The sequence below is a fragment of the Schistocerca nitens genome, chromosome 1, assembly GCF_023898315.1.
Source record: "Schistocerca nitens isolate TAMUIC-IGC-003100 chromosome 1, iqSchNite1.1, whole genome shotgun sequence".
In the NCBI taxonomy this organism is placed as follows: domain Eukaryota; kingdom Metazoa; phylum Arthropoda; class Insecta; order Orthoptera; family Acrididae; genus Schistocerca; species Schistocerca nitens.
Window position 1 is genome coordinate 807,706,660 of NC_064614.1, and position 14,986 is coordinate 807,721,645.

Below are 14,986 nucleotides of genomic sequence, written 5' to 3' on the forward strand. Positions count from 1 at the left end.
TTTCTTTTACAATTCATGTTGATCAATGAACTTCACTAAATGCAAGATGGCAGGTACGTTTTTCATGATGACAAATGTAAAACTTGTAAATAAGTCAACGCTACCATGTGACGATGGGCTCAGGCCCAAAACTAGTAATGGTATAATAAAATTACAAAAAACTTGTGGCTGCTTGCAGTTTTTCCAGCAGTGACATTTACGGAAACAGATGTGGTGTGCTATAACCAAAATGAATAAAATAATATTTGTTAAGGACTCCAAATGCTGGACCAGTACTCCAAAATGCAGATTCAATGCACTTTTCCAGAACCATTCCAACAAATCTACGCCTTCCATCCACTTACCTTTTACATACTTTATCTGTTAGCTATACACTGCCTGATAAAAAGGCGCAGCACCCGGAAAGGGAAGAGGGATCAAAATGAAATGAATGTTGTTTCAATTATTATAAAATCGACTCGTATTTACAATGAATCCGGAAGTATGAGCCCACTTACAAGTATGACATTGCACCCTCTCTGGCCTGAACGCAAGCACTAAAATAATAATGAGCGTATGGCATAGGTGGCCGGGAGACCCCTCGCGGGGCGGTTCGGCTGCCGCTCCACAAGTTCTTTAACGCCACTACGGCGACTTGCGAGTGAATGAGGATGAAATGATGATGAAAGACACAAACCACCCGGCGGGAATCGAACCCGGGACCCCGTGCGCGGGAAGCGAGAACGCTACCGCAAGACCACGAGCCGCGGACAACGTAAGCACTTATTCGGTCGGAAAGCGTGTCATAAAGACATTGTATCCTGTCCTGAGACAAGCTGGCAACTGGATAATGGCGCTGGAATGGAGTGGATGTCCGAGATGGTTCCACACATGGTTCCACATGGTGTACAGATATACGGAACTTGCTGGACACAGGAGCACCTCATCAGCACGCAGACTGTTGGTAGAGACGCGTGCCATATGTGGACGAGCATAGCCTTGCTGAAAAATGACACGATATCAGCCCAGATATTCACAGTAAAACGTACTTGATGGTGTGACTCTACTACAGCGTGAGGGTTTTCCTCGTCCCACACATGGCCATTTCTGCTGTTCGAAATACCACCATGATCAAATGAGGCCTCGACAGTAAACAGCACGAGTTGGGTGAAATATGGTGGATCAATCCACTGTTGGAGCTACCACTGACACAACACCCTTGGTGCTAAGTAAATCATAAGCACTGCATAGACTCGTTGTGGGTGAAATGGGTGTAACTGTTGTTCGTGGAGTACTCGCCGCACGTTAGTACGTCCACCGCCCATTTCACGTGCAATACGACGAGTACTCGTAATGGGGTCCGCTGCAAGACGTTCCAGCACTCCCTCTTCAAAGTGGTCTTCATGTTGCGAGGCCCCCGTTTCTTCTTGCCAATGAACTCGTCTCCCGTATTCGTCGGATGATGCCTGTTAGGCAATCGTTCCCTGTACAGCCGTTCAGCAGCGAGACCATTGCAACGTACTTCCCTATACACAAGATGCATGTCCATGATTTCAGCGAAACTATATTGCTCCATCGTACTATGCTGTACGCCTCTGAATAGTACTGAGTAATGAATGGCTCTGTCGTTAATTCATAGCATGTTCTGTCATGGGACAATGTAAATACGATACAACAGAGCCACCTTATGGACAAGTAATGAAACAAAACCTGCACCATGACTTCCTAATAATCAGACTAGTCCTTGTTTCCTTGCAGGCAATAAAGAATGTACATGTAAATAAACAGCACAGGTCGTGTAAACTTGTACATATGTTAGTTGTAATTAAGCTGAAAAACAGAAATGCTAGACAAAGCGTCAGACAAATTTACTTCCACATCCCCTTAAGCTGGTTTCTTCGACTCCAGGTTTATCGACCGAGCGAGGTGGTGCAGTGGCTGGCACACTGGACTCGCATTCTGGAGGACGACGGTTCGAATCCGCTTCCGGCCATCCTGATTTAGATTTTCCCTGACTTCCCTCAATCGCAATGGTTCCTTTGAAAGGAAGCGGCAGATTTCCTTTCCTAATCCGGTGGAACTGATGACCTCGCTGTTTGATTCCCTTCCCCCAAATCAACCTATCCCAGGTTCCCGACCTCAAATTGTTCAGTGGCGTATTCTGTATGTCGTATTAGATTTCTGCACGCTATATGGAAACACTCTGTATATGGCCGATTCCCTCTGAAGCAAATTCTCTCTTCTTCTCTTTTCATATCTCAGCTGATTACCTTTTTTCTCTCTCTGTTTCTCTCTTTATTACTTTTATCTACAACGTTTCTCGTTTCGTTAGTCTCCTGCCTCTGCTGCCACGTGCATTGCTCCCACGGCTTACAGTCTAAATATACTTGCCTGTAAATTACCTTCATTACACTCTTCTTCTCAAACAAGAAAAAACTATGGTGCTGATGCTATAGCATTATGTTTTCTATTATGTCTTTGGTAACTGTTCCTAAGAAGTGCTACATTGCATACTAGATGTGATGCCTCTCATACCGTGTATGTGTTAATGAATGCATCGTGAAATATTAAGAACGCCTGGTTAGATGTAAGAGAGATCCTTTTCCAGGATCAGTAAAGAAGCAAACGTAAATTGCTTCTCACAGTAATGTGCGCGCACAGATAAAGTCACCACACAAAATATGGCACATCCTTAAGAAAGCACACTGTGTGCTTTGGAGCGATAAATATGTTGTAGAACTGGTATCAAGCAGTCAAGTGATCTTCCACCGCTAGTGTATGTCGTGGCAGTGAAGTGAGTAAATGTGGCAGTCCGTTGTATGGAATCAGCGCAGTTAAGATGGGTCGACGTGAAGACTTGACTGAATGGCAGAAAGGAACCGTCGTGTTTGCATGTCCGTATGAACACACAGTGAATAAAGTTGGCCCATTCGTTGATGCGTCAATGGGAACTGTCAAAATGTCTACAAGGCATGGTGAACCACTCGCAGCTTCGTATCAGTGGCCATATGAAGATCGTAACCAAAATGGCTCTAATGGCTCTGAGCACTATGGGACTTAACAGTTGAGGTCATCAGTCTCCTAGAACTTTTAGAACTACTTAAACCTAACTAACCTAAGGACATCACACACATCCATGCCCGAGGCAGGATTCGAACCTGCGACCGTAGCGGTCGCGCGGTTCCAGACTGAAGCGCATAGAACCTCTCGGCCACAGCGGCCGGCAAGATCGTAACCGTCAGGGACCGAAGATCAATGTCGCGACTTATCAATGACATTCGGTTTCACGACCTTACATGGATTACTGCTCTCAGTCAAGGCAGATCATCTCGACAAGTTTGCGAGCAAACATTGTTAAGCGAAGTGCGTGCAGTGCATAAATGGAGACGTCTATCCCACAAAATGTGGTTATTCACAGCGGTGTAGACAGCTGTAGTCTTCAATGGACGAAACACATAAACCGGACGCTAGCTGACAAGACACGAATAGTGTGGTCCAGCCAGTAGCGATTTTGTCTCTTTTCAAATGATGCAACGTGTCGAGTGCGCCGGTGGCTCTATGAGGCGTTACACTCACTGTATGGAGGGTGGGAGATGACTCTGTAATCTTTTGGGGGTGTTTTTCGTGCCGTGAACTGGGCCCACTCATTTAGGTTACCGTGTACGTGAACCAGGATGTTTGTTTCAACATTATCGGAGACCAACTATTGCTCTTTCTTCTAAATCTTCATGATGTGTATGTTGTGGACACTCCCATCTTGCAAGATAACAACTGCGTTCGCAGGACTGCATGCATACGCTCCTGGTTCGAGGAACGGTTAGTCACCCCACTGCTCCTCGACTCGCCCGGCCCCATAAATCATTAAATCTTAATCTCTTAGGAGTGTCTGGTATTTTTCGGGCAGCAGGTGAAGCATAGCAGTGTATATCCTTGCAGTTCGGTAACTCTGCGCGATTATTAATCGCCGCGCGGGATTAGCCGAGCGGTTTGGGGCGCTGCAGTCATGTACTGTGCGGCTGGTCCCCGCGGAGGTTCGAGTCCTCCCTCGGGCATGGATGTGTGTTTTTGACCTTAGGATAATTTAGGTTAAGTAGTGTGTAAGCTTAGGGACTGATGACCTTAGCAGTTAAGATTTCACACACATCTGAACATTTTTTGATTATTAATCAACGAGTGGTTTCAGTTGGATACAGCGTAGCTGAAGAAACTTCTAGACACGCTCGCCGAAGTGAAGCCATTGTCAAGGCCAGAGGCGGTGTTAAATGTAAAAGCATGGCTGCTGCTCGGAGCGACTAGTTTTTTCCCAGCGTGCTGACATGGTCACTGCGCCAATGATTGCAGTCGACCGGATACGAAAGCTGATGGCCGACGGTGAAGAGAAAATCCAATTAAAACGGTGAGGCGCTTTCTCGCGGAGCACGGCAGCAGCTCGATCGACAAGCGGACAGTGGCCGAACGAGTAACTGGAGCGAGTCGTAACACTTGTTAGTCACTGATCGCTGGGTATCAAAATAATTTCTCTTTTTTAGTGCATCGTTAGCAACGTAGTTCTTGAGGAAGACAGAAACCCTGTTTCAGCATCGTCCTTCTTTTGAACAGTTGCCCATATCTTTTCTTATAAGTGGCTATCAAAAAGTATTCGTTCGAAGGGCGTGCAGTTCAGAATCGGTATGCCAAACAGGCAAAATCGCTTTGAGCACTGAGGCAACCAGACCACCAACGAACCAGGTTGCAGATATCAGTTTGCTAAAACGCCGTGTCTAGCTGCATGAAGAAGTCCGACCGAGCGAGGTAGCGCAGTGGTTACCACACTAGACTCGTGTCCGCGAGGACGACAGTTCAAACCCGCGTCCGGCCATCCTGATTTAGATTTTCCGTGATTTCCCTAAATCGCTTGGTTCCTTTGAAAGGGTACGGCCGACTTTCTCCCCCGCCCTTAACAAATCCGATGTAACCGATGACCGTGCTGTTTAGTCTCCTGTCCCAAATCAACCAACCAACCAAGAAATGAAACTTCCTCCTAGATTAAAACTCTGTACCGGACCGAGACTCGAACTCAGGACCTTTGCCTTTCGCGGGCAAGTGCTCTACCAACTGAGCTACCCAAGCACGACTCACGCTCCGTCCTCACAGCTTTACTTCTGCCAGTACCTCGTCTCCTACCTCCCAAACTTTACAGAAGCTCTCCTGCGTTAGTAAGGTAGGAGACGAGCGAGGTATTGGCAGAAGTAAAGCTGTGACGACGGGGCGTGAGTCGTGCTTGGGTAGCTCAGTTGGTAGAGCACGCCGGCCGGAGTGGCCGAGCGGTTCTAGGCGCTACAGTCTGGAACCGCGCGACTGCCACGGTCGCAGGTTCGAATCCTGCCTCGGGCATGGATGTGTGTGATGTCCTTAGGTTAGTTAGGTTTAAGTAGTTCTAAGTTCTAGGGGACTGATGACCTCAGAAGTTAAGTCCCATAGTGCTCAGAGCCATTTGAACCAGTTGGTAGAGCACTTGTCCGCGAAAGGCAAAGGTCCTGAGTTCCAGTGTCGGTCCGGCACACAGTTTTAATCTGCCAGGAAGTTTCATATCAGCGCACAATCCGCTGCAGAGTGAAAATCTCATTCTGGCAACCAAGAAATCCCTAACTGCCTGCTGCATATCTTCGTCCGACGGTAGAAGTCGACTCTTCAGGTCCTTTTTAAAGGACCGAAGGATTGAGAATCGCATAAGGAGAGATCAGGGCTATGGAGTGTATGCTCGAGTGTCTCCCACTTAAATTGGCGTAACTTCTGCGTTACGGCATTTGCTATTTGGGACGTGCGTTACCATGAGGCAGCAGCATTCCTTCTCGCACCATTCCACAACTATGGTTTTCGACGGACATGGTGCCCCGCAAAATTCTTCATTTTCCCATGGATGTCTACCGGTGCATGTTCTTCGGCAACCAAAAAGAGAAAAACAGCACGTTGGTCCTGTTTGGACACATTTGGTAATAACGTCGCATAATTCAGTTTCCGCAGTTCCGCACCCACGTCGGAAAGACACAAATGCCACACTGATCCCTAGCCTACATCTCTTATTAAAGTCTACTGAAAGCAAGATGCATTGCACTAACAATCTGGCACCTTGCACATCATTTCAATACATTGTAACATAATATTCAAACACTCAATAATTATAGAACATTTTATAAAGAACAAACATAGTGCTATATTCGGCAACTTCCTTCAACCAGTATGAACGTACCTTTTCCGCTGCCACAGTTCTTCACTTTATGTCCCACTTTTGCACTAAAATTTCCCATGAGGATATTTTTATGATATTTCTTATAGTCCTGCATCGGAGTCACGCTATGTTGCATATACGCTGCAACAGCGCTTTCAAACAGAAACCTTTTGATCGCCCCCTTGCATTTCACTGCATCCTGCGTAACGTGAGCGTACATGGACATTCTCGGGTGAGAATGACGATATCGTCGGCCCTTTAGTGCTTCTGGGGAGAAGTAGAGAAGTTTCCTGCAGCAGATTTCGCCGCCCTGTACGTGATCTTAATCCCCTTCTCGCCATTCTGACATGTTTATGGCGGTTTCCCTAAATCTCTTAAAATTAATGTCGCTATGGTTCTTTTGGAAAGAAAACGATCACTAGGCGAGGTACTGGGTAAATTACTAAGAGCCACGAACAAGTTTATGCTCGTATGTGTGTGCAATAGCTCATTCCTGTACCGTTGATCGCTATATTTTGGGTAATGGTATATAATATTAAAGGAGCTAGTGACTCAAGAACCAAGTGTTCAGGCTGGAATAAATGCACAAGAATAAAGCGTTATCCGGGAGCGTTCGGCACTTCACAAAAAAAAGAAAAATGAAAAAAAAGTGAAGCAGTTTGTGACTTTTGCATGACGCTAACTAATTTTTCTCTCCTGTTTCTGCGAAAAATAAAGATACGCCCTGAGATTCAGAATTCAAACGGATAGCCTGCAGAAATCTCGTAAAAATATCGTCACGGGAGATTTTAGTGCAAAAGTTGGACATAAACTGAAGAACTGTGACAGCGTCCGCAGCTCGTGGTCGTGCAGTAGCGTTGTCGCTTCCCGCGCCCGGGTTCCCGGGTTCGATTCCTGGCGGGGTCAGGGATTTTCTCTGCCTCGTGATGACTGGGTGTAGTGTGATGTCCTTAGCTTAGTTAGGTTTAAGTAGTTCTAAGTTCTAGGTGACTGATGACCAAAGATGTTAAGTCCCATAGTGCTCAGAGCCATTTGAACTTTTTTTTTTTTTTTAACTGTGACACTGGAAATGGCAAGTTCATTCTGGTTGCAGGAAGTTACCGAATATACCACTATGTTTGTTGTTGATAAAATGTTCTATAATTATTGAGTGTTTGAATATCATCTTACAATCACCACGTACATTATCGGATTCTGCGGTTAATCTATGCACAAATCTACAAATCAAAAAAAGTTTTCCATCACCCCGGTTCCCAGAACTCGGGAAGATAGACGTTGACTGTGGATGTTGTATCATAGACAAAGTCCCTTTGACTGTCCAGAGATGTCACTAAACCCGACCAAAGATGTAAACAACCATGCATGATCAGCGCCTATTAGACGGAGGTGGTCCGACAGTCGATCAGTTCCAGTCAATCCACCAGGAAGGAGATACACGGCTCGTGTTGTCTGCAGTTCAACCATTCCTAGAAGGTCATTACTGCCGTTCGATCGCGTCCGCATTGTTACTTTGTTCTAGGAAGGGCTGTCAACAAGGGGCGTCTCTGAGTGAACCAAAACGATGTTGTTCGGACATAGAGGAGATACAAAGAGACAGGAACTTTCGATGACATGCCTCGCCCAGGCCGCCCAAGGGCTACTACTGCAGTGGATGGCCGTTACCTACGCATTATGGCTCTGAGGAAACCTGACAGCAACGACACCATCTTGAATAATGCTTTTCGTGCAGCCACAGGACGTCGTGTTACGACTCAAACTGTGCGCAGTAGACTGCATGCTGCGCAACTTCACTCCCGACGTCCATGGCGAGGTCCAACTTTGCAACCACGACTCCATGCAGCGCGGTGCAAATGGGCCAAACAACATGCCGAATGGACCACTCAGGATTGGCATCACGTTCTCTTCACCGAGGAGTGTCGCATATGCCTTCAACCAGACAATCGTCGGAGACGTGTTTGGAGGCAACCCGGTCAGGCTGAACGCCTTAGACACACTGTCCAGCGAGTGCAGCTAGGTGGAGGTACGTTTTTGTTTTCGGTTGGCATTATATGGGGCCGACGTACGCCGCTGGTGGTCATGGAAGGCGCCGTAACGGCTGTACGATGCATGAATGCCATCCTCCGATCGACAGTGCAACCATATCTGCAGCATATTGGCGAGGCATCCGTCTTCATGGACGAAAATTCGCGCCCCCATCGTGCACATCTTATGAATGACTTCCCTCGGGATAACGACATCGCTCGACTAGAGTGGTCAGACTTATGACCACAGCAGTTGAGTCCCATAGTGCTCAGAGCCATTTGACTAGAGTGGTCAGCATGTTCTCCAGACATAAACCCTATCGAACATGCCTGGGACAGATTGAACAGGGCTGTTTGTGGATGACGTGACCCACCAACCACTCTGAGGGATCTACACCGAATCGCCGTTTAGGAGTGGGACAATCTGGACCAACAGTGCCTTGATGAACTTGTCGATAGTATGCGACGACGAATACAGGTATGCATCAGTGCAAGAGGATGTGCTACTGGGTATTAGAGGTACCGGTGTGTACAGCAATCTGGACCACCACCTCTAAAGGTCTCGCTGTATGGTGGTTCAACATGCAATGTGGGGTTTTCATGAGCAATAAAAAGGGCGGAAATGATGTTTATGTTGATCTCTATTCCAATTTTCTGTATAGGTTCCGGAACTCTCGGAAGCGAGGTGATGGAAAACTTTTTTTTGTGTGTGTAGTTCGCTATGACACTGCAAGACCATTGAAAGCTGATAATTCCTCGGAGATACTACAAGTTTGTTTTGTGCATTTGCGAGAAAGTTTATAGTTTAACATCTCGTTGGTGACGAGATCATGAGAGACGAAATTTGAATACACCTTCAACAAAAAAAATATACGATGTGATATAACATGCAGTTCTTCACAAGCACGCGATAGCGTGCGCACTTGTTTGACTGTGTGTGCGTGAAACTGTTCAAAGTTCTCTTTGGGTGTGGTTGAGTGTTTTTGAGCTTTTTTGTTGAATATTTGTTATATATTTTTAGTGTTGTTGATGATGTTTTTTGTTGAGTGTTGTTGGCAAACTCTTTCGTTCCATGTTTTGTGTGTTTTTTTTAGTATTTTTGAGTGCTGTTGGTGAGTTTTGTGTGTTTATGCTGAGCATTGTTGGGTGTTTCCCGGTGTTGATGACTGATGTTCTGTGTTAGTATTTTCGAGAGTTGATTGTTTTTAGAGCTTTTAGGAGCAGTTATTGGGTGTTGTGTTAAGAACAGTTGTAAGCCATCTCAGCGGCTGTATGGATTTTGTTTCCAACGTGAAACAATTGCAAAAAAGTAGTTATGAATGTTATTAGAATGTGGATGTTAGGAACAGGTTATATTTCTGTACTGCACTCCCGCGACAGCAGACTCAAGAGCAAATTGTTTCTCTGAGAAACATTTTCTTGCTTTCTCTCCATTGCGTAGGGCCGAAAACGTCAGTGAGTCATAAAGAAAATATGGCTACAACTCCTAAAAAAGTAATACGTCCGATCTACATTCCAGACGAAAATAAATAATAAAAGAAAACTGCTAAGATGTACAAAATACAAGGATTTATAAAGCACTGTAAGGGACTCATGAAATTGAGAGCAGAGGGATGTTTTGAAACACCATGTCACTGTTAGATTTGAAGTACGTTACCGACTTATGAGATTCATCCCACTGATTTCGTCAGGACGAAGTTGCGCTCACTGCAGAGAAAGGGAGTAAGGAGGAGACGAGCCTGCTGTGTATTTTTCGTGCCAATTACACGGCTGTCAGGTGTCGCTGATTGCGCAGTCTTCAGACATCCAGCGAAAGGAAGGCATTGAACAAACGGCGCGGAAGTGAAGGTGCGTCGCGAATGCGGCCCGTCTGGTTGTCTGACGGCAGGCGATGCTCCCCTGTAATTGCCGCACGCTCCTGTGCCAAGCGCCCTCCTTTCCTAAGGCCGTGACTCTTTTGCCAGGATTTTAGGCAATCTTCAAGAAGAACGAAAGTGAGTGGACACTAACTTTCCCCATGTAACTGTTCTATTAATCAGTGCTGCTAGAAATAAAATTCTACACTAATAGCAAAGTGTACGGAAAACAGAAGATGGATAAATTTCAAACGATTCTGTTGCTTGATGACTAAAAATACACAGTTTATTCAGTCAGTGTCAAAACCTTCTATTGTTTTTAAAACCACAACACATATAATGATGAGCAATGCAAGAAAAGAAGTGAAAATTCACCACGCTTTGATGAAATAATGCTCTACATGTGTGGTATTTATCAGATAACGGTAGTCCGATATGTAGTCGAGATCAGTCTCTACTTTTTCCTAGTAATTTTGTGACACTGTAGCAGCTATCTGTGATCTAAACTCCACCGGTTTCTGTGGTAGTTGATGTCAGCAAACATGATTTTAACGTCAAATTCCAAAGAGGGAAAACATATGTAGATAGGTAAAGCTAGCAAAACGATCAGAAATGCCAGACTGTAATGACACATTCCGACGCAGAGACATACAATACCTTAAAGGCTGCGCCAAAGATTAAATTGAGAAGGATGTAGAATATGATCTCTGTAATGTTTATATTGGATTCTCTTTTGTTTCATACTCCAAGGAGGAGTTAAGATACACTATCGATTGTTACCTTGTATGGGGATGGGCGTAATTTTTGGTGTGTGCGGAAAGGCAGCCATCTTGTTAGTATTAATGGTTTGCGCGACGAGCAGAGCAAGTCTTATTGTCTTGTGAATAAAAAATAGTGAGAAGTATCTAAGTTTTACGAGAATTATTTAAAGCGACGTAGCATTGTATTCCTTGGTTTCCACCGTTTTCGTGAAGTAAACCGATGCCGACTTAGGACGATACACACGGTCAACAAGGAGAAGAACATCTATGGTGACTAATGAATTAATATTGTGGCAGGACGACTAATTCTACGTCTAAGGTGAGAACTCTGATTAATTCAACAATGACGTAGAATTCAAAAGTGTAATTAATCGGAATTGTAAATTATATTACAGGCAAATTTCACGCAACACTGAATTTGTCCGCATTCAAGCCGGTCAATAAAGTCCGTAAAAAAGCCTTTCAAAAATTCTAAAGTTAAAGTTCCATATCCATAATTTTTTTCTCTTTTCAACAAATCAATATTTTTTTTTACTTATTTCGCCACAAGACGTAGATGGAATGACAAACGTGAAGAAGCAAACACAGCCTTCAAGAAACACAAATCACGCGTCTTTTTTAGAGAAATGAAGAGAAGAATTGAAGGTTTCGAGGCAAAAGAAACCTTAGTAATAGGACAAGATGACACAATAAGAATAGGCGAGAAATACGTGTGCGAGGAAAAAGGCTAGGTATTTTAGGGATTTGCTGAATGCAGAAGCACCGACAGTAAAGTGGGCACACTTACGCTCTATGGACGAAAATCAGGAGAGTCTAGACAATGCACCCACCGGGGCAGAAGTAGCAGAGGCAATTAAAAACCTCAAAAACAACAAAGCATCAGGTGAAACTTCCTGGCAGATTAAAACTGTGTGCCGGACCGAGACTCGAACTCGGGACCTTTGCCTTTCGCGGGCAAGTGCTCTACCCAAGCAAAACTCACGCCCCGCCGTCACAGCTTTACTTCTGCCAGTACCTCGTCTCCTACCTTCCAAACTTTACAGAAGCTATCCTGCGAACCTTGCAGAACTAGCACTCCTGAAAGAAAGGATATTGCGGATACATGGCTTAGCCACAGCCTAGAGGATATTTCCAGAATGAGTCATCAGGTAATGATGGTATCTGTGCAGAAGAGATCAAGTGGGATGGCCTGATGGTTGAAATGGCTCTGAGCACTATGGGACTTAACTTCTGAGGTGATCAGTCACTTAGAACTACTTAAACCTAACTAACCTAAGGACATCACGCACATCCATGCCCGAGGCAGGATTCGAACCTGCGACCGTAGCGGTAGCGCGGTTCCAGACTGAGGCCTGAAGTACAAAGAAGTACAATATAGTAATGGATCTCAGGAGAAATAAGAAAATACCCATATACTGGAAAGAAACCATTATAATACCACTACACAAGAAAGGGGACAAGAAAGTACTGGATGACTACAGGGGCATCTCTCTCTTAAACAAAGCATACAAGGTTTTGTCGAGAATCTTGCTGAACAGAGTTGAAGAACAACTGGGGCCTTCAACAGGAGAGTATCATTGTGGCTTTAAAGAAAGGGAGGAACTGTGCAGAACAGATATTTGGAATAAAAAGGATAATAGAACACAGACACAGGAAAGGAAATAGTGACATTTGTGGAAACGTTAAGCGACACTACTGCCAGGATCAGGCATCGCAGTACGCTGTCATGCAGCTTCGAAATTAAAACAGGAGTCCGTCAAGGGGATGGAGGCCGGCGGCGGTGGCAGTGCGGTTCTAGGCACTTCAGTCCGGAACCGCGTGACTGCTACGGTCGTAGGTTCGAATCCTGCCTCGGGCATGGACGTGTGTGATGTCCTTAGGTTAGTTAGGTTTAAGTAGTTCTAAGTTCTAGGGGACTGATGACCTCAGATGTTGAGTCCCATAGTGCTCAGAGCCATTTGAGCCATTTGAGGGGATGGAGTGTCACCAGTTTTATTTAACCTGGTTTTTGGAGACAACTAAATAGTAACATGAAGATCAAAGGTGTGCAAATAGGGTACAAGATCAAACATAATGCAACATTGGACTGCATGGCACTCGAAGATGACATGGCAGTCGTAAATGAGACAGAAGAAAAGGCAAAGACAGCACTAAAAAATCCAGCCGAAACAGCAGAAAATGTCGGACTGAAGATTGCATATAAGAAGACCAAGACATTGAACACTGAATCTGACTGTAAGATAGCTGGTCAAGTAGTTGAGAAAGTCAACAGTTTTCGTTATTTGGGGGAGAAAGATAACCAGTGGCATACAGGGCAACAGTGACGCAGTAGACAGGGCACAGCTTTTGCAGAAGCTTCGGTATGCATTGGAAACAACACATGGCAAGAAAAATCTGTCAGCGAATGCCAAATTGCGATACTACACAGCAACTGTAAGAAATGCTCCTCTGTATGCATCAGAAACGATCACACTCGGCAAGAGAGCTTGTGTACAGTTGGAGGAGGAGGAGCGGAAAATTTTCAGAGATATATGCGACACCAAAAAACATGGGGATATCTGGATATACAGAACACGACATGAACTGTATGAAATTATTGAACCCATACCGAGCGAGATACAGAAGAGGAGGTTACGATTTGGTGAGCACATCATGAGGATGGACGAGGAGAGGTTGACTAAGAAGATATGGAATGTAACATGTCATACGGGAAGCAACTGGGTGAAGGAAGTCAGAGACGACTGGAAGGCTGTAGGAATAAAAGAAAGGAATCGGCAGCTGGTGGTACAGGACAGGGAGAAATATAAAGGGTCGGTGGATGGTCACAGATGGCCGGACACCAAAATCAAGATTGTCTTATCAAAAGAAGAAAGAAACAGAAGAAGCGAGAGAATGAAAAGGTATTGGGAAGAAAGAAGACGTACAAAGCAAGCCACACGTGTTCCTGAAGGGTCCTAGTCGCGCGGGATTACCCGAGCGGTCTTGGGCACTGCAGTCATGGACTGTGCGGCTGGTCCCGGCGGAGGTTCGAGTCCTCCCTCGGGCATGGGTTTGTGTGTTTGTCCTTAGGATGATTTAGGTTAAGTGGTGTGTAAGCTTATGGACTGATGACCACAGCAGTTAAGTCCCATAAGATTTCACACACATTTGAACCTTTTTTTGAAGAGCCCTAAGGAAGCAAAAGAAGAAGAAGGTAAAGGTAACAAGGGAGCGTGGATTGACCAATCTCTCTTCACCGTTCTATCAGACAGCGCCGTGCCCTTAAATAGCCTAAAAGTGACCAAAGAGGAAAACCACGGCCACGCGACGCGATAGAGTGTCGATCGTAGAGATCTTATAGAACGCCACGTATCACTAACAATTATTTCTCAGGCCAGTCTACCCTACAATGCCCTTACAAGCTTTTCGGACTGCTTGTCACCACCCTATACAGGGTGTTACAAAAAGGTACGGCCAAACTTTCAGGAAACATTCCTCACACACAAATAAAGATAAGATGTTATGTGGACATGTGTCCGGAAACGCTTAATTTCCATGTTAGAGCTCATTTTAGTTTATTCCACCTACGCACAATGGAGCACGTTATCATGATTTCATACGGGATACTCTACCTGTGCTTCTAGAACATGTGCCTTTACAAGTACGACACAACATGTGGTTCATGCACGATGGAGCTCCTGCACATTTCAGTCGAAGTGTTCGTACGCTTCTCAACAACAGATTCGGTGACCGATGGATTGGTAGAGGCGGACCAATTCCATGGCCTCCACGTTCTCCTGACCTCAACCCTCTTGACTTTCATTTATGGGGGCATTTGAAAGCTCTTGTCTATGCAACCCCGGTACCGAATGTAGAGACTCTTCGTGCTCGTATTGTGGACGGCTGTGATACAATACGCCATTCTCCAGGGATGCATCAGCGCATCAGGGATTCCATGCGACGGAGGGTGGATGCATGTATCCTCGCTAAAGGAGGACATTTTGAACATTTCCTGTAACAAAGTGTTTGAAGTCATGCTAGTACGTTCTGTTGCTGTGTGTTTCCATTCCATGATTAATGTGATTTGAAGAGAAGTAATAAAATGAGCTCTAACATGGAAAGTAAGCGTTTCCGGGCACATGTCCACATAACATATTTTCTTTCTTTCTTTGTGAGGAATGT

General features: G+C 45.1%; 1 protein-coding gene and 1 non-coding gene across 2 annotated transcripts in view; both read left to right on the forward strand.

Annotated features, from left to right (window-relative positions):
• Positions 1 to 14,986, forward strand: part of LOC126237149 (uronyl 2-sulfotransferase-like) — a 215,231-nt gene that overhangs the window by 99,352 nt on the left and 100,893 nt on the right. The window lies entirely within an intron of this gene.
• Positions 5,238 to 5,352, forward strand: Trnas-gga (transfer RNA serine (anticodon GGA)). The gene is made up of 2 exons: positions 5,238 to 5,275; positions 5,308 to 5,352. It is a non-coding gene; the product is annotated as a tRNA-Ser (tRNA).